The sequence below is a fragment of the Anas platyrhynchos genome, chromosome 2, assembly GCF_047663525.1.
Source record: "Anas platyrhynchos isolate ZD024472 breed Pekin duck chromosome 2, IASCAAS_PekinDuck_T2T, whole genome shotgun sequence".
Classification (NCBI taxonomy): domain Eukaryota; kingdom Metazoa; phylum Chordata; class Aves; order Anseriformes; family Anatidae; genus Anas; species Anas platyrhynchos.
Window position 1 is genome coordinate 7,490,019 of NC_092588.1, and position 21,006 is coordinate 7,511,024.

A 21,006-nucleotide genomic window follows, 5' to 3' on the forward strand; every position below is an offset into this window, starting at 1 on the left:
AAAACACGTGAGGATTTTGGTGTAATGGAGAACCAGACTTTGCATCTTTGTCTCTTCATACTTCTGGTAAAAGGCTTATGATGAATTGATAACTTGAGGACATAAAAAGGCATAGACATATGTTAATGCAAGTAACAGTACAGAAACAGTATATTTCTTTATACTTCAGAAATATCTGAAGTATAGGAAATGGCCTTTTTATCATAATTGAATTATATATATTTGAATTGGCAAAACTGGCTAAGAGCAGGAGTATGGAAGAGGACTCAAACTATTTCATGAGAGCCTGTAAGACAGTAAGAGCTCACCTCTGTTCTCATTTTCCTAGCAATAGTGATCCTGACAGTGATTTGTTAGGGAAAGTCTGTAGGTGTTTTCTTACCACAGAATCAGAGAATGGTTTAGTCTGAAAGGTACCTCTGGAGTCCAACACCCCCTGCTCAAGCAGTAACAGCTACAGCTTGTTACCCAGACCCATGTTCAGATGGCTTTTGAAGGTCTCCAAGGATGCAGACTCCACCACCTCACTGGGCAAGCTGTGCCAGTGCTCTGTCACCTGCAGAGTGAAGAATTGCTTCCTGGTGTTCAGAGGGAGTCTCCTATGCTTCTGTTTGTTCCTGTTGCCTCTTGCCCTTTCACCGGGCACCAGTGAAGAGAGTCTGTGTCATGGTTATAGCCATGATGGTCTAAGTACATGGGTAAAACAAGGTTTAAAGACAGATGTAATCTGTTGTACAAGACCAACTGGTATAGTTGGAAAATAAGAGACAAACTTTTTGGTAAACAAGTCCTCCCTCAGGACTGAAATAGATTTTCACAGGCAAATGCTAAGTTCACTTGCTGTTATTTACCCTAAGAGCACTGCAGTTTTTATTCCCTGTGGATTGTCTTGGAGTCTGACTGAATATAAGCAAAGATTCAAAGACTGCCTTATAAGTACAAATCTTGCCACAATCTGCTCTGAGTAGAAGAAGCATGTAAGACTGTTGCTAATGCATATCAGAAAAATAAGGATGGAAAATTCCCAAGTGTTTGACCCTCTTTTTCAAATTCAGGATGACATGGGAACAATTTCTTATAGCAGAAAAAGACTGGAGTCTTCTCGTCCAGAGACAATAAGATAAATCAACAGCCTCCAAGTAATCTTCAGTTTGTGGCCATCAGGTGTGTGTATCTCTGCTTAACAAAAGCATCTTTGGTCTGCAACTGAAAGATATCAAATTAGTGTTATTAACTTGAATCCATGAAATTATTTCTGTTGTGGTCTTGTAGGATGACAAAGCTTAGATTCTAGATTTATTTATTTATATATATATTTTTTGGCTGGATTAGCATTTATTCAGCACAATACTGCTGATTGCAATCAAGTTATGCTGTATTATACCAGCATCACTGAAAGAATAATCTGCCCCGGAGAATACAAGATTATCTGATCATAAAAGCCATAATTTGATTAAAATAATCTTTGGGATGAGAAAGTCATGATAATTCAGATAAATATGAGAATTGGAATTGTATCTGTTTTAATAAAGGATTTAGAGTTTTGTTTAATAAAGGATTTAAGGGAATGTTTTAATAAAGGATTAGATGGATCTTAAAGAATGTATTTAAAAAGAATTCTTATCCTAATTTGTGTAAACCATTTTTCTTTCTCTCTCTCTCTCTCTTCCTTCCTTCCTTCCTTCCATTTTCTTTTTCTTCCTTCCTTCCTTCCTTCCTTCCTTCCTTCCTTCCTTCCTTCCTTCCTTCCTTCCTTCCTTCCTTCTCTTTCTTTCTTTCTTTCTTTCTTTCTTTCTTTCTTTCTTTCTTTCTTTCTTTCTTTCTTTCTTTCTTTCTTTCTTTCTTTCTTTCTTTCTTTCTTTCTTTCTTTCTTTCTTTCTTTCTTTTTTTTTTTCTTTCTTTCTTTCTTTCTTTCTTTCTTTCTTTCTTTCTTTCTTTCTTTCTTTCTTTCTTTCTTTCTTTCTATCTTTCTTTCTTTCTTTCTTTCTTTCTTTCTTTCTTTTTCTTCTTTATAAATTCATCAAAGAGATGAATTGTTTTTCTCCTGAATTCCATGGGTTTAATTGTCTTCATTGAGAGTTCTGCTATGAGAAGAATTTTGTTTGATAAATGTAGCATCATCAGCTCTGTACTGCTCAGCAATGCCAGTAGATATTGTTAAAAGGAATTTATTTATTTATTTATTTATTTATTTATTTATTTATTTATTTATTTATTTATTTATTTATTCTGTGTGTGTGCATGTTTGTTTGTTTGCTTTCAGAGGGAAAGCTTTTCTGTTCTTAAAGAGAATTCTCTTTTGTAGAAGGTCAGATTTTCCTCTAGATTGAGTTGGGATAGGATTAAAAAGAATTAAAATTAGCTCAGTGGTTAATTTCTAAATTTACAGGGTGTTTAAGAAGCTGAATAAGTTTTGAAGAAACCTATGAATGTTTATAAAGTGTTTTGTTTTCAATTTTACTCTATTGGTAATTCCACAGAAGGCTACACTGGTAGTTAAACTTTCTCATTAACTCTGAAAAATTAAATTTCATAATTTAATTATAAATGATCCTGCAAAAGTTGAAAAGGTTAAAAAATATAACAATGGTAATAATAATAACTAAAGAACAACAACAATAGCAACTGCAACAGCAACAGCAACAACAAAAACACAATTCTGTTGGCTGAAATGAGGAGAAACCACTCATTTTAAGGCCCCCAAACTGCATTTTTTTTCTGAAAGCATGACATTTCACTATTTCTCTTCTTCTTTCTCTTTAATTTTCTAGCTTATTTCTGGAATGTGTTATGTGAAATGCAGATAATTCTACACAAATATTATTTCTTAGTATTGTCAGACATTGCACTATTGTCTGATAGACTCTATTTAGAAGCACATAAAATTATTTATTCCTAATGAAATATGTATGTGTGTTTGTAATTCCTTCCTAATTAAGATCTTGTACAATGGCCTAATCAACTGTTTTTAGAAATGTACTGACTTCATAAAAGGCCATTTTCCTCTAAAACAGATAAAAGACATTAAATCAATATTTATTCATCTCTTTATAATGTGCCCAATAAGAATTAAAGTGCTGTTTTGGAAACTCTTTCTTAACCCAAACAGATGTCAGCACCAAAAAATACAGATGCCCAAGAGAGAAAGGAATATCTACAATAGTTTAAAAAAAAATCTTGCAAAAATATAAGACCACGTATCTGTGTAAAAAAGGATAGGAATAAAAATAAACAGTACAGATTAATGTAGGAGCCTAATACCAAGAAAAAGGACATGGAGACCTTCCAAAAATAAGGACTGGGAAGATGTACAGGGGCTCTGCTTTTCATGGAGTGTAGCTTTGGTTACAAGGTTTGATTGCACTGAATTTCCAGAATTTCATGCAGAAATGCAGGAAAGATTATTCAACCATTTCACTTATTGATTTGACTTCTTATACATCATGGGATTTTTGGAGCTCCGTTCAGCTGAGATCTGAGGAAGATGCTTAAATAATGCCTGTGCCCATGCTTAGGAAACTGCATCCTTTAGCTGGGGGAGCTTACATTGAATTGTAAGCACTTGTCCCAGTTATTAAGGCAAAAGGTAGGATTAATTTATCCTAACATTAACCATCTAGTCTAAGCAATGCTCTCTCCAGTCAGAGGAGAGAGAAAGGTTCCCAGAGAATATAAGTCATTTATCTTTAATTAGGTACCTAAGACTGGGGAAGTCAACCTCTGCAAGTGCCTATCAGTCACCAGTGATCCAAATGACAGCCTTTAATAGCATGCTTAATTTTAAATGTCTTAGGCTACTGGGACTTATTTTTTTTTCCACAAAACTGTCATCCTCTCAACACAGTGTGTATGATGTGCAGGACCTCAGTCGGTGTGAAAGCATCTTTTGTGGCCTTTAAGTCACTTTTTTTCAAGCATTACAGGTCAGACAGGAACAGCACCATGTGCTCTTGCAATCTGCTACTCCACCAGTCTTTTTCTCACTTGCAAATTATGCAGGGAAAATTAATCAATTTATCCCTAGCTTTAATCTTCTCTTTCTCTTTCTTTCTCCCTCTCTTCTTCTCTAAAATAATATTGGGTTATCAAGCTATCCTTGGCATATCCAGAGAAAAATACCCTGAATATTTTCCTTTTAAAACCTAGATTTGGTGCTCAGTGTTTAATATTTTTTTCCAGTTCTCATAAAACAAATTATTTTAAACAAAATACTGTCTGTTATCCTTTCAAATGGTATAAGGAAAGCTAGTCACACAACCAACCTTTATGAATCACACCAATATTTTTATTAAAAAAAAAAAAAAAGAGAACAGGTTTGTTTGATCAAGCCTGTTTTACAAGAAGAAATGGTAACTAGGATTAATTATATTAATAAAGATGGAGAAGGAAAAGATAGCATCGCTGATTAATTCTGGCATCACTTTAGAAAGGATTTGCATTGAGCACCTGATTTCTGGCTCTATCAAATACTGAAATTATACAGATAATTCCCAAGACTATGGGGATCTCCCTATTTGTCAAAATGTGTTCAGGTAAACTCAGTGATTAAAGCTGATTAACTAATTATTAGAAATTTTAATGGGTACAAGTTACCTGAGTCTATTTTTGAAAATATTTAATTTGAAAAGCCTATGCCCTATGTTTTTTTTTACATGTATTGTTGAGGAAAAGCATTCTATTCCATATTTACTATTTTAGTTTATGGGTACTGTTTCACTATTTGTAACTACATCTGTAGTTCATTTGTAATTCTAATTCCTATTTTTTTGTTGTTGTTATTTTGTTTTGTTTTGTTTTCTCCCCAATATGAGCTTTTTAATAGCCTGCTATCTTCTTTAACCATATTATTATGAACTCATTTACTTCTCTTATCAATCACTGGCAGATTTTAATTTGAAGTTCACATACACTGCCCTTTATGTTTTCATTTTCAGCTTCATCTATATTTTTAAGCATCTTAACAGTATTGCAACCCTAGATGTATTTGGCCCAGGAGAATTTGCTTTGCTCATTTGTGGGAAGTGGCACTTTGGGTCTTTGAGTGAAATGACTAGGAATATTCATTAAGATCTTACACTTAAACACACTTAGTGAGTTGTGCCAATAACTGCATTAATCTTTTGGAAACTGTTTCACTTTCAAGATCTGTTTTTATGAATGTGGGTTAGGCATCACAATCTGTTTGCACAAGTGAAGTGCAACCAGCTTTGATCCCTGCTGCTAGTTGCTATATTGGCAAGCAACTTCCTTCTGTCTATCATAAGGAGATCTCATCTGTCTAGAGCAGATGCCTGATATTCTACCAAACACTACTTTCACCATCATATTGTGTCCTAGCCAGCTTCTCAACAGATTTTCTCTTTTCATCACAGTCTAGGATCATAAAAAGATTTCTAAGAATATAATTTTAGTATTTATCTTCTGTTTGCTATAATGCCACAGTGGGCTTTTGCCAAAGGTGTATCTTTCTGATTACCAACCCTCAGTATTTTACTTAGAGTTGTTCAAAAGGTGGACCACTATTTTGGCATGAACCCCTATTAACCACCAAATGAACTTTGGCAAGTAAGTGGTGTGCCTCTCTATTCAGTACTGGGATGGCCAAGCTTCTGATTAAACCTCTTATCCTTGAGTGTAAGCATGTCTATATACCTACTGAATATTATTTGAACAGTCCAGACAGAAGGGTGTGGGTGTGATGGAGAGGGTAATGAAGAACTACTTCTTTACAACTTCTGTTGTGAGGCCAAAGGAAATCTGCCCCCCTTACACCATCATACCGGTTAACAGAGTTCAGAATGATGGGAACAAATGCCTCTTCTTGATGCCAGATGCTATTTCATTATTTTAATGAGATTTTGGAGTCATTTTTCCAAGTCAGAACTTTGCCTAGAAAGAGAAGGGGAAAGCATGAATTCCAAAAGACACAGGAAACATGCCCTGCTGCATAAATCAAGATGTCTTTGAGGTTTGTTTTGCAGGAGGTTTGGAGGTATGATGTGGAATTTGACAAAAAGTCGCAATACTTTTCACTTGAACTAGCTTTCAAGTTCAAATAGAAGACAAATCTGAGAAATGAAGAGTAGCGTAGTTTAATACTGTTATTTCTTTCCAGGTAAATGAGGGTTATTCATTTACTAGATAGCTTTGGTAAATTGGAAAGTTCTGTTGTGTTACAAATAAAAATGTCAGATACAATCAGGAATGATGATGTTTTCAGAAGGCTTTGTTGACAGCTTGGTTTTGCTTCTGCCGCAGACACGGTGAGATTAGCATAGACTGGGAGATATGGAGTGATCCTGACCCAGAAGACTTGCCTGGAATGAAAGACTTGCTTGGAACAAAGTTCAGGCCCGAAATGTGGCACAGACCTCCTGAATGACCTCAGATGGCACTTATGCAGTTGACACCACTGGATGAATGTGAGAATGAAAGTGTTAAGGATCATGATGACTTCACTGGGGAGTTCAGGACTGAACTGTGAGGAAACAGTTTGCACCTGTATAATTATTGAACTGTCTTAAACTCCAAAACCTGGTGCTTAAATCTATCTCAACTGCCAGGAAACAGTCCTTGGCCCAGTGTAGCTCCAACCTATGCTGGGGAATTGCCTGGGAGACAGGGAGTGAGCCTAAACCACAACCAGTGATCTGTTTAACAATTTTACATTGCAATCAATGTCATTTAAAAGAGGTTTGAGGTTCAGGACCTGAACTTGACACCTTAGCCTTTGCTGAACTTTTTCAAGGATTGTTCACAGTGTGACTTTCAAGTAGAACAGGCGAGTGTCACACCTATTTAGAGAGCTTCAGAACATGGTGTAAAGGGTCTCTTTTGCAAATTCATCACAGTAGGTCAGTATAACATACAGTTATCAGAAGTGAAGTACTAGTTAAGGACATGATACACACCTCCTATTTTTTTAGAGGTTATAATGATTAACCTCTTCAGCTTCTTAAATATCTCAGAATATCCTTCTCTCTGTACTGGGAATACTAGTGCCTGCTAAATGAGCTTTGTTATACATGAAAATAAGGATTGCCTGTGCTTTTAGGAAAAAATCCAGAATTGAACATCAAGGCTGACAGCAGGAGGTGCTTTGATAAGCCTCCATCTGGAAAGGCAACACATGCATATGGAAGAGAGATCATAACCTGAAGATTAACATGACAAAGCAGTACTGCAAATTTTCAACTGGAAAGACAGAATTACTATCAGCTCACACAATAAATTAGATGATGATTCACATGCAGGGTTAATGGTAATATCTATGGTGTCAGAAGCATGCAGTAATTACATCTATGAAGATGAGCTCTGATCCTCTGGCTGGTGCAACAACTAATTATTTAGTGCTGTTGGAAATTCCTTCAAAAATACCAAAGCTAAAGCCCCAAATGGGGAACTCTACAGCTACCTCCCATCTCTCAATTCAATACTTGTTAACCTCTTTAACCTCTCTGTCAAAAAGTACCTTGTTTTTTAAAGTAAACAAATAAATTATATATAATATTACCTAAAAGCAGGATGCTGGAATAAGTGGCCATAATGTTGTCATACATCTGGTCCCCGTAACTAAGGCCAATTCTTTGCATGAGAATAAGCATATGTGAATGGGAAACCCACTAGTTTGAAGAACAGCAAATGAGACGCATTTGCGTCATCAGAAGTTATCTGCTGGATTGTGAGGCTACTGAAACATTCCTTTTAGAAATTGTCAGTCAGTCCTTTTTTGCTGCTCATTCCTTTGCCTTATTTTATTTATTTCTCTTTGGTTTTGGAGGATTTCTGCAGAGAGACACAGAATCCATCTCCTGCTGTAAAAACTACGAATGACAGGAAAAAAAAAAAAAAGAAAAAAAAGAAAAATGTATTTGTGTATTTGTATATCTCACATGGAAGAGGAATGACTTCATGTTTTCATGCATAAGAACAGACAGTCTTCTGCTTTGATTGTCTGGTTGCCTGCACTAAAATCAATAGGCATTTAGGCATTTGGATAGAAAAACACCAACCACCAGAAGAGATGAAGGTCACATAGCAGCAAATGATGCATTGCATGTCATTTAGGAAGTCTTCAGCCCACCAAAGGCCAACCAGAGAAGGTCAGCTCCTTTCTAGTGAGGAATGTCAGTATGAGAAACCCTCTTTAACATGGTCTGTGGTAAAAAGTCTCATGTTCTTCCTGGCATTTCAGAACTGAAGTGTCCCTGTGTCCCACCTGTCACGTCATAGGTAGGCAGCCATACATCAGAGGGGTCCCACATGCCATACAAGAGATAAGGACACCCCAAAAGGACTGCAGCTTGTGGTCAACCCACTCCAGAGCAAAGTCCACAAGGAAAAGTACAACATTGGAAATCCAGTAAGAGGCAAGCAACAGTGAAGGAAAAGCAGTAAGAAGCAAGGAAGAAATCAGCTAATAATACACACAGAAACACTGAATCTGTTATGGAAACAACCCCAACCTCCTGCATCCCTTCATCTCACCAAAGGAATTGGGACAGACCAAGTGTAAATTATGATGAAAATAGTGGAAGCTGAGACTGGAGAATGGGTAGAATAGTTTTCTGGCTCAAGATGAGCCTGTGGAAATGAGGGTTATGTACTGAAGTGTTTTTTTAATATTTCTCTTTCTTTTTTGCCGTTGTTGTTTCTCAGTACACGAATCAGTGAACAGAAATTGATGTTAATTTGCAAGTAATTATATCAATTTCCAGAGTCAAGACTGTTTTGTCTGCCACAAAATAACTATACGGTTGTTTTCATCGCCTTCTAAGAGTCTTCTCTCCTAAGAAACATTGGATCATTGCCCAGAAGGTCCTACTACTACATGAAGAGCACACAGACTTCTGCTGTCTTACTCAGACCACTCATCATAGTGTAGGGGTATAGCTGTTCTCACCAGTTACACCCTGAAATCAGCCTGGTTTATCAAGGAGCAGCATGGTCACAGGAACCAGTAAATTGACACTGTTACAGGAGGTGGAACAGAATAAGGAAATCCATTGAAGACAATCCAATCCCTTGATTCTGAAATAAAACTATCTTTTGCAAATACAAAGTCAGTAATTGCTACCTGCAGAATCATTTGCCTCTGGAGCACTGAACTCTCCAGCAAATACAGGTGGTAAATGTTGAGATAAATGTGCATTTGCATTTATACACTAGCACGTGCACATATTATCCTGTCACTTACAGGTAGCACATGAGAAGTCTCAGGGCAGCAGGAACTCATGAGAATGTTTCTGTGGCATGCCCTTTAAATGCAGCCTTGGGTATTATCTGCTGGTGTACAGTCTGTTCGGATACAGTCTCCTGGGACTTGGGATGTTGCTGACTCGTGCTGACTTCCCATAGCGTCTTCGTAGCCTGAAACCGGTCCTGAACAGTCAAAAGAGTTTTGTAGCCTTTGATGAGGCCAGGGGAGAGGTGGTGTGCTTTCTCTGACAGGTTTTTTTACTTTAATTGCAGAGACTTGGGCTGGTCCTGTCCAATCCCACATTCCTGTTGGAACTGAGCTCCATGGCCAGGGGAACTGGGAAGAGGCAGAACCTCACAACAGGAGCTGTGCAGTGAAGATGATCTCACCACAACCATATCAAGGTGATGACTACTGCCAACTCTGACTTTCCTTTTGCTCTTTATGACCCCTTCTCACTGTCAGTAAGTCTTTCGTACTGAACCACATTTCTATTAGCAATCTTTTGGGTGTAGTAAGCCATAGTCCTGCCAGACCCCTATAAAATGCCCTACACCCCTTCTTGCAGGCCCAATATTGTCCTTCAAGTCTGCCAGTAATCTCAGGGCGGCCTCTGAGGATGAACTCAGTTGTATGCTCTGTGCACTTCTGATTGCTTTTTTTTTTTTTTTTCCCCGATATTAATCTATATTTCTGTTCCTAAACTCACTGTCCAAGGCATTATCTTTTCCTGTTTAAACGGTGCCACCACCTCTGGGCACTTGCAGTGTTTAATTAATAATACTGTAAGGAGCTGAACACAAGTATCATAGAATCATAGAATCATAGAATATCCTGAGTTGGAAGGGACCCTTAAGGATCATCAAGTCCAACTCTTGACAGCGCACAGGTCTACCCAAGTTCAGACCATGTGACTAAGCGCACAGTCCAATCTCTTCTTAAATTCAGTCAGGCTCGGTGCAGTGACCACTTCCCTGGGGAGCCTGTTCCAGTGTGCAACCACTCTCTCTGTGAAGAACTTCCTCCTGATGTCAAGCCTAAACTTCCCCTGCCTCAGCTTAACCCCGTTCCCGCGGGTCCTGTCGCTGGTGTTAATGGAGAAAAGGTCTCCTGCCTCTCGACACCCCCTTACGAGGAAGTTGTAGACTGCGATGAGGTCTCCCCTCAGCCTCCTCTTCTCCAGGCTGAACAGGCCCAGTGCCCTCAGCCGTTCCTCGTACGTCTTCCCCTCCAGGCCTTTCACCATCTTCGTAGCCCTCCTCTGGACACTCTCCAACAGTTTCATGTCCTTTTTATACTGTGGTGCCCAGAACTGCACACAGTACTCGAGGTGAGGCAGGATGGGGTTTGGGATTATTTGAATGAAGGAAAAAATTGAAGGAAAAATTTGTCTCTGTATTAAAACAAAACCACAACCAAAAATCAGACTTGGTATACATAGCATTAAAATCACTATCAAAAGACACAAAAGCATATGTATATATATATATAATTTTCAACTCTCCGACTTTCACACCATTAGGAAGTACGGATGCCCAGCCAACTGCACCAGGAGCTTCCTCCCAGTGACAGGGAAAGCATCCAGTGCCCTCCTGAGAACACAAGAGAGTCATATGCAAGTGTCTTTGTAGCTGAACAGGTATATGGTCCTGCTCCAAGCTGTGTTGGTCATGTTCACAGCCTCTTGACAGAGAGCTGCGAACATGTCATTTGGCTCACCCTATATTCCTTTTTTTCCCCTGGGATGTCTTCCCCTTTACTACTATCATCCCCTCCCAGATAAACAGCTCATTTCTGTGTGCCATTTCCTCATCGGCCCTGGTTTTGCTGCTTTTATACCGTTATTTGATATTTATGCTATGGTTGCCCTGGCAATTTCTAATTTTGACAGCAATTTTGTCAAGCTACTGCCCTTTTTTGCTATCTATAGTGTCCTGCCGTTTCTCATTTTGCTGTCTTGTTAGTGGCACCACAGGTCAGCATGGGCCATCTGCATATACATTACTCCTCTTTGTGATCTGTAGCATCCTGCCGTTCTTCATGTTGTTATCTTGTCGGAGGCACTGCAAGACAGAGTGAACCATCTGTAGATACACCTTAACACATACCTGCCTGTACCATCTGCCACTAAATTAATAGGCAGAGTTAAATGGAAAAGAAAAAAAAAAAAAGCACAACAGGCAAAAAAATAGAAAAGCCTTTTATAAACCAAGTAAAACAAAATAAAATCATGACCACTTTTGAATCTTATAAGTGAAAATTCATTAAATAAAATTACTTGCTGCAAATGTGGTTTACTGGATCTTGATTTACACTGGAAAAGTGCTTTAATATTTCTTGGAGATGTGTCCTGTGAAGGTGAAAGCATAACATCCCTAGTGTTTCCTGGTCAGTTTCACTTTTGGACCCCCAAACTCAGTCCCAAAACCACACAGGAAACCACAAAGACCTGAAAGTCCCCTTTTTACCCAAGTGGGTGTGTTTGGCTCTGTGGAAGCATGGAGACACCATAGTTTGCCTTTCCCATGCAAAGGGGACAGAGTGATAATCCCTTCATGAAAGATGATCATCAACATGTTCATGTGCTGCACTGGTCCATTACAGACAGTGGCCTCCTGAAATAGGACCTCCACCCTGTCTGGGCTTGGTTTTCCCAGCTTTTTCAAAGTGCCTGATTTCTGCAGGTTTTATTTAACATGTGCCAGTAGCACAACAGTGAGTGGATTGTTTTTCCTCAGTACATTTAGTTATAGCTAAATTCCCAGAGACAAATTTAATTAGCAATCAATTCTCACTCAGCACTGTAGACTTCAAAAACCTTTTTCCCTCACTGAGGTTGCACAGTAAAGTGCATTGTAATTAGAAGTAAATATGAGATCCCTGCCTTTTCTTATTTAGGAAGAGTGAAAGGAAGGGTTATTTTGTTTTCTCCAGGAAAAGTGTGAAATGAAAGCACCACAGCAGATGTTCAAGACATGTTTAATGGTAACACTAACACATTTACAGTCATAACTTTCAGCCAGGAGGGCCAGTTAGTTAGGCAGTCCAGGAGTTGGGCAGATGCAGATGCAGATGTGGAACACTGCATCCATGATGAGCCATCTTTCATCCCTTACTTCAATACTTGTCCTGCAGAAGGTTTTGGGGGGAGTTTCTCTTTCAGCATGTACATTTATATTGCCTAAAGCAACAGATTTCCAATTCTGTAGGTTCTTCTCTGATAGGACAAAGTCTTTCTAGAAAGCAATTCTGAGAAGAAAACTCCCAATTCCTCTCTCTACCCTGCACCAGGAGATCCTCCCTAGCTGTGGGGATATGATCCATGATGACATCAAGGGACAGATCATTATAGACATTATTGTAGCCTCAGTTTGAGGTTGTTGTGGCTCTCCTTCTGCCTCACAATGAGGCAGAGAAATGTTCCCACTGTGCCTGTGGGACAACACAGTAATTCACTGTCCCTTACACCGGGCACATGCCAAAAGCATGGCACACCTTAAAGCCCAGGGTGTATTTTTTCAGCAGCTCTGGAGTTCTGAGTCCTAACTCTGTGATCCTGCAAGGGAGACTGTACAGACAAAAGTTGTTTTCATGGTCTTGGTCAAGGTGGCTGGAAAAAGCTGCTGAACTATAATCTGCTAGAAAAAGCTCTGTGAACTGCATACAGCTTCGCCTAGGGAAATGCCATAAACTCTTAGTACTAAATATTTCACTTGTGTGGAGATCTGTATGTCAGAGATAATGGGCCTAATTTGAGGGTGGCCTTTTACAGAAAGTTTAATATCACATACTGGGTTCCTGTTATGGGTCTTTTGCCTTTTACACTTGCAAACAACATCCCCCAGGCTATGCTGTCAACCAAGAATTGTCTGAGGTTGTCTCTGCCTGACAAAGTCGTGTCCTACTCTCCATCCATTACCTAGATAAGACTGAAAACAAGCTGCAGATACTCCAGAATGTTCTGGGATGCTCCTGATGGAAGCGTGTTTAGTGTTAACACCTTCTCTGCTTAACAATGATGATACACATTTTTCCCTGCTCAGACTGTTTTTTATTTAATATATTTGGAATAAATGGTCTGTAGAACTTGTATTTCTGTTAGTGATCTGTTCAGATGAGAGGAAATAACATTTATGGTAGCTCTAGTGATCTCTTTGCCAGGAAGATAAAAATATCTAGAACTTCTTACCAAACTATTCAAGCATTATTGGTACTTGGGTAACACTGCTTTTCCCTGAATCTCTCGCTCATCTCTTCTTATAGCAATTTAAGTCCAAATGTTCTCAGCCTCTATTGCTGTGTTATAACAGTCACCTTCACACAATACTTGCAGAAGTTCAGATCATTATAGAGTAGACTGATTGCCTACACCACATTGTACAAGCATTTATCACAAATAGTCTATTTGATGCAGTCTCTTTCCCAGTTGCCCAGACATCCTTATCACCATGGGCTGCACTGAAGGCTAGGATGAACCATTATGCCAGACACAGCTAGATGCAGTTCTTCTTCCCTTCTCTTGTCAGACATGAATGACAATACTTTATTCACTTGAACTTCAAAGCTTAACGGTACTTCAACAAAAATGTCTTATATCACTATGTGATATGCAGAACTGGTCTGTAACATTCATTCAATTCTGCTTGTTTACCAGCAACTAGAGGCAAAGTATCCTCTCTCTGGAAAGATTTCTCATTCACTGGGAAGCTTTAGGGGCTGCCTTGCTCAGCTCATGATGTGTATCACCAGAGCCTCCCCACTTAAAATATGAGGGCTTACAATAACAACAGTGTCCAGTCCCTGTGGAGCTTGCCACAGAACACAAGACAATACAAGTTTTACCAATGGTGACAATGCAACACAAAATAAGGCAGTGAATTTTGCAGGAACACAGCAGAGCAACCACAGAACTCATATAACAAATCATTGCTAGAGCATTTTTGTTCCCACTTGGTCATGCAGCCATGCAGAACAGGTCCTCTCTGACCGTATTCATACAGAACAGATATTATTTGTGTCTGGTGTCCATGACTAACTACTTGCCCTCTTTCTGGGCAAGATTGCAGGGGCAGGGGATATGAATATGAAAGAGAGAGTGTTTGGCAACTGATTGCTGCCAGAACTGGCTCTTGATGCTTTTTGATTTCTGCAATGTTACTTTGATTTGGGGAATTTGAAATGACAAAGCTAGTATTAATGTTTTTTGACATTTAAAAAAGGTCACACTTTAAATTAAGTAAGAAAGGTAGAAGGTTTATGAAGTCTCCTCAATGATTCTTTATCAAATCTTCCCTACAATAGGTTTGTAAATTGCCTTCATAATTCCCAAACACCAGTTAGACCATGTACAACTAAAAGTACTGAAGGATTAAAGTGTTAATATTTGATTTCTTTCATTTAAGACATCTGTTATTTAAAAAACAAAAACCACCACCAACAAAAAAATCCAACCAAACAAATAAAAAGCCATAAGACATTGCCTTGTTAGCAGCTTTTATTTTTCTTTCCCTGAAATTCATTTCTTTTATTGCAAAATAAATTTATTAATTCCTTAATCTGAAGAAGCGACAGCTCATATATTGACTGGCCACTTAACATTGCTTCTGAACAGTATTTTCACCTTACAGCCTTCTCTCAATTGCTTCAAGAATGTCTAAAGCGTTGGGGTCTGGAGTCACAACATTTGAAAATTGATCTGAATGGAGGACAGGAGAAGGGGAGGGCTGTGCAACATTGAATTACACATCACAGGAACAGACATGTAAGACAGAATTGTTGTGGAGGAAAGAGCGGGATAAGCTGTGGTAGTTTTCTGGCAACCTTTTCTCCATCCTTGGATGCTGTGTTACATCCAAATGTCCCACACTCTTCTTAATTCAGTCATGCCTATGAAGAATACTGCCATAGTAGCCTCAGCAGAAGTCAGCATGTGTGACAGCCTTTGTTTGGGTGTTGGGACACAGCTAAAATTCAGCAGTTCTGTTAGTTTTGATTGCACCTGAGATAAGAGGTTGATGGAGTTTGGCCTCTTCAGTTTGAGGAAGAGAAAGCTCAGAGGGATCTTATCAATGTATATAAATAACTGATGAGAGGGAAAGAAAAAGAATAAACCAGACTCTTCTCAATAGTGTCCATTGACAGGACAAGAGGGAGTAGGTACAAATTAAAACACATAACGTTCCATCTGAACACACACCAAAAATTATTTTAATTTTATCAAGAGAGGGTTGTCAATGACTGGCACAGTTAGCCCAGAAAGGCTGTGGAGTCTCCCTCCTTGGAGATACTCATATTCCATCTACACATGCTCCTGGGCAACATGTGTTAGGTGACCCTGCCTGAGCTGGGGAAAGAGGGGATTAGGACTAGGTGATTTCAAGTGTTTCTTTCCTACCTACATGATTCTGTGATTTTGCAAATAATTTCAAGCAATTTTCTTTGTTTTTACTGCTTGTTCTCAGTTTAAATCAGGATCTTGCCTGGGATGTTTTTTTGATGGTCTGTTCAATCATGTCAATCTAGTATATATGTCAACATCTTTGCCATTTGGAATCTCAAAGTATAAAACAGATATGAAACAAAACAAATAAGTTTTATCTCATATCACCACAAAGTTAAAGAGAAATTATGCAAGATGAATAGATGCCAAAGAAAACAAGAATAATTATGTTCATAAATAAGACAACAAAAAGAATTTATGTTCATTGTAAGAGGAGCAATGACATACCCTGCTGACTGCTGCAAACATTTGAAAATGTTGTTACTTTTAATGGGAAGCAATTTGTTTGGAATCAGAGCAGGGTGTTAGGAGACCTTTTCTCTATTTCTGATGTCATCTCATTCTGGAACAATGTGCAAGTCATTCAGAATCATAGAAAACAGTGCTGGGAGGGACCGGGAGAAACTGTCCAGTCAGTAATCACTGTGGGGTCAGCTATACCCAAACCACTGATCGCAGATGGTAAAATATGTTAGACTGCCATCCCTCACATAGTCTATGCCAGTGCTTAGCTTTCTTATTTCTTAAAAAAGTTTTCCTAATGTTTAGTGGATTCAATTTTTATTCACATAAAGCAAATCTTTGTTCAACTTACTGAACATGGAAAAAATATCTGCAGATATCAAACCTCTTTCATTTTTCTAGAAAAAATATTTTCAATTATTTTGATGTTTTTCCCCAGATCATCCAATTTACAGGTGTTTCCTATAATTCTTAGGAAACACTGCTGTCCTGTCCCAGGATACCAGAAGAGTTGGACACAGAATAGTTGGCAAAATGCTTGGAATGTCCATCCTCTCAAGAGGAATTAGCATCTCTGTGATGCATGAGTCATTTTGAAGCAAGGGTGAAGCAGTGGGTACTCCTCTTGTTTCAGCGATGGGCACCAGAAGTGGCATTCGGTATACTAAAATTAAGTGATCTGCACCTGCATTAGGGTGGGATTAATCTGAGCCTTCCTCTTTGAGGTGAGCTGTGCTCGTGTTCATGGACTAAGAAAACCCTGCAATAAAGAGTCCTTTGACAGTATCATAGAGATTTCCAAATTAGCTAGCTCAGTTTTGCCTGTATCAGTTACACTTGTTCCCACAAACAGAGCCATCACTCCTCTGATACAGGATCTTGATTGGACATGCAGCTCTTCGTACTGCTTACATTTCCCTACCCTGGGAATAAACACCTTTTCTTTCCAACAGTATTGCATCTCACCCAGTAGGCTCTGCTGTTAATCAGCTGCATGATTTTCCAAGCACGTATTTTAAGGCATTGATAAACATAACCCTGGAGGTTAAAAACCTTTTAATAAGTTGACAGAAGACTTGGAAAAACTTCAAGGTTTTGTGAGGGGACTCTGTTGACTTGAAGGGATGTTTGCTCTGGCTTCACTCTGGTGTAATTCATGTGAGAATTTGATTCTGTGTAATTAGTGTGTATTGAAAGGGACTATCCCATTATGCTAATATTTTAGATGTGCTATGATTTGGTAATCACCTATTTGAATTCCAGCTGTATTAAGAGCAACTTCTCTAAATAAAAACAGCAGTATCTACAGTAACTAGATAGAAATCAACTTTTTATATATATGCCTGCAAATTCCCTACATTGCATCCCCAAGGAGGTTCTCAAAGCGCTTCACAAACATTTCTTAAGCTTCACAGCCAGGCTGCAAGAGAGATAAGAATTCATACAGGTGAAGATCAAATATCTTTGCAAAAGAAATCCTGTAGCTCACACACAAGTTATGGTCCAATGCAGGGAATACAAGTTATGGTCCAATGCAGGGAATACTGAGTTAAATTCTATGCCTGTGTCAATTATGAAGGTGAAAAAGATGATGATAAAAGTCTTTGTTGGCCTAAATTATATGATTCATCATCCCCAGGTGGAGTTACAAGAGAACAAACATATTGACATTTTAAAATGGTAGGACCTGTGGGTATATTTCAGAGTTCTGGGTTACTGCTTTAGGAAGGCCTGTTTTGAAAAAGAAACATTCTATGTTTTTCTTTTGCTTGGAAAGGAAAGTGTCTAGCTTCATAGCTTTAGGCATTTAATGTAGGTGTTTGGTTAAGAGCTACACTCCAAAAAGATATCTATTCAGTGGATAAACTGTTGGCCTAGATAGTCTGAATTGGCTTTTTCGACTCTGCAGAGCTTAAAGGTAGTTATTGCGATTTTGTCCCTGAGCTTGATATGTTTATACACTGCTTTTCACTCTTATCTGAAAAAATATATTTGTCCTTTCTGTTGTGGAACAAAGTGTAATTAGATTATACTTAATGTGATGTTTCCTGTTACTTAACATGTTTTTACATAAGCTGATGTTCCCTTGCACTCATTATAATGATATCATTGTGATTCATGGAAAATTATTTTGGTACAAAAATGTTAGGGAGCAGGCTAATGAGAAAGCAAAACAAAACAAGTTATTCTAAAGTAATTAGAAACATTTATCAGCTCAATGTTTATCATTGATTATCATTCTACACACTATGGTTTTGTTTCCTTTTTGTTTTGTTTAGAGGGACAACGCCAGACAGTGAATCATGGATGGCATTTCTATGGCATCATAAATAAAAACTTTTCCTTGGTGTGATGTCCTGTTCCCTGCTCTAGCTATTTTGTCTTTGGACACAGCACAAAATGGAGCTATATATTAGGTAACATTGATTAATTTCCCAACCCTGATGTCACAGAAGTAGGATGTTGCCCAGTATAGCACCAGACTGTAGGATAAATATTGTTGGTAATTTTGTACACAGAGTTGTGAACACCAGGAAGAAAGGAAACTGTTTTGATGAGAAGTTTATGTTGGCATAAGAATGAGTGGGGAACAATTAACCTTGGATACTGGAAACTAGAATAAACTTTCTAATGACTCAGTGGAATAATGAAATCTTGGCATCGCTGAGGCAAAAATAGACAGCTACTATTTAAGATGGAGCTTGATCAGTTTTATAGCAAACTAAAAGTTCTCTGTTAACAGTGGTGGGTTGGATTTGGTGACTGAAAGTTCCTTCCAGTACAACACAGCATGCCATGTCACCAGGCCCAAGGTCGGCCCAAGGTCGTATAACAAAGCAATTATATGTGCCATCTCCCATGGCACAGAGGTACTGTCTGATAGAGCTCTGCAAGAATAAAACAATCTGTATATTTTTTATTATTATTATTTATTTATTTATTTTCAGGAGGAAGAGTTGACAAAGTAGCTGATAGGACGGGAAATGTTTCCACTTGTGAACCATGAGGACAGTAAAATGAACTCTTAGCTTGAAACTTGAAGACATAAAAAAAGGTATTTGGTTCAAATACAGTTCAAAGGACTAAGAGTTCCCATATACTTCTGGAGTATTCATCTTTCTAGTGCAAGGAGTGCAATTTAACTACACTCAGAGTCCTAAATGTTGTGCTTAAAGTTACAACCAAAGGAAACTCTACAGTTAATAAAATCAAAATACAGAGAGTGGGCTGGTCACAGAAACATTGCTGTATGTCAGCTTGGAACCAACACAGCAGAGGAAAATCTTGACAAAGAAACTGATCACCCATGTTTTCCTGAGGTTCCCAGTGGGCTGAAGTGATGCTGGGTGAGATAAGTGGGTTTTGCTTTTGGCCCAGGCAACACTGAGGACTGCAGCCCTCTTTTTCAGCCCCCAGTATCAACTTCCATTTCCCCATTGGAAAAAAATTTGTTAAATAGGTTGAATTTGTTCAATTCAAAAACTTGAAGGTGCCTCACTAGACTTCATGTAGTACCTACATGATTCCTCAAAGCTGTGTAAAATTTACTGACCCCCTGTAGTAGCTGAGGAAATGGAGACATGCAAAGAAACTGAAGATTCGATCTTTTAAGTATATAAATCCTATTAGCTTTCAGAGGACCTTTCACATAAGTCTCTAAATGTCTGACTGACTTGATCAAAGATCTGTATGGCCCAACAAAGTCCTATGCAGTTCCAACAGTGACTTTTGCAGAGAAAATTAAAGAACCCAGAGATCCTCAAAGAAGACCAGCAACTGTTACTGCCAGCTTACACTTCCTGATGCCTTATCAGTACTGTGCTCAGCTTGGGAATCTCCATTTTACAAATTAAATAGCTCATTGTTGGTATCCAATGAGTTCATCCAAATTAATACTCTCCTCTCCCATTTCTGCCCACTCCATTTTTTCCAGGAGATTTCAAATTCTGCTACCATTTAAAAGAATAAAAGTGGTTTTATCATGAGAATGCTATTTCTGGGGGACTGAAAAGTGGACAGATTTTGTTCTGTCTGGTCTAGTGGGTAATAATGTCTTAAGTATTCCAGTCTCAGTGCCCAGAATGATGTTTGGTTTCTATGGCAATCCAAGCTAGGATCTGCCAAGCAAGGAAGGAGTTATTGGAGAAGGGGAACTGCCTGGAAAATTGGAAAAGGGTGGAGGAGAATGGGAAACTGGTTTGTGGTGGGGGAATACATGATGAATGGAGTGAGTTACTCTGAGCTTCTGGGCATGAGGAAAGAGTAAACAGGGAGGTCACACAGCTCTCAGAATTGTTGGGATAAAATGAAGGGAAATACTACTTTGGGGGAGAAATGAAGGAACGTCCTAGGATGTGCAGCAAGTTTATCCATTGAGGACTTTCACAGAGACCACAGATTGCTCTAGATAGTCTATCCAGAAAACCTGTTTCAGAAAAGTTCAGTTGTTTTGGTTATTTATTATTATTGTTGTTATTATTATTATTATTATTACTTCCCAGAATCATCTTGATCAGTAACTGGCAGAGCAATAATTTAGCTGAAATACAGTGGCAGGACTTTTGTAAGCTTCATCTTGACTTAGGTAGGTACGTTATCCCTTCTTAGGGAGGTTTCATAGGCAGGTACATTATCCCTTATATCAGGCAGGAAACCTGGAGAGGCCAGTCATCCCAGTTCTGCAGAGAAGAAAACACCCAGTGCTCCCTCTTGACAATATAAAGAAACCAAAAATTTATGTGAATTATGCCTTATGGTTACTCTGTTCTTTTGCAACATTGGTCAAAATACATTTTCTTCCATAGCTCTGTCAAGAGGTAATCTCCTCATGTGTTTTTGGCAGTCAGAACAAGGCTGGAACACAGATTTTCAGCTTTCTTGAATTTGGAGTCCAGTATTTGCCTTTCCCTAACTTATTCCACTACTTGAGATTTACACATGGTCTTCCATTCAAGTACTAGACAAGCCAGGGTACTTTATCCAGGAGCAATTGTGGTAAGCCTGCCATAGCCATGGTCAACCAGATATAAAGAAAAATGTAAAGGATTTTGACCACCGCTGAAAC

The 21,006-nt window shown here is 38.5% G+C and overlaps 1 long non-coding RNA gene across 3 annotated transcripts in view; it reads left to right on the forward strand.

The window, feature by feature from the left end:
* The first annotated feature begins 1,056 nt into the window (after positions 1-1,056).
* LOC140001688 (uncharacterized) overlaps positions 1,057-21,006 on the forward strand; it is a 37,314-nt gene continuing 17,364 nt past the window's right edge. The window contains exons 1-3 of one of the 3 annotated variants that reach the window (XR_011807167.1): positions 1,057-1,164; positions 9,472-9,603; positions 18,890-18,996. This is a non-coding gene — a long non-coding RNA (uncharacterized lncRNA). Of the gene's footprint in view, positions 1,165-9,471; positions 9,604-16,076; positions 16,161-16,416; positions 16,667-18,889; positions 18,997-21,006 lie in introns of those variants that run through there. The other 2 variants (XR_011807169.1, XR_011807168.1) reach the window with 2 other exon arrangements.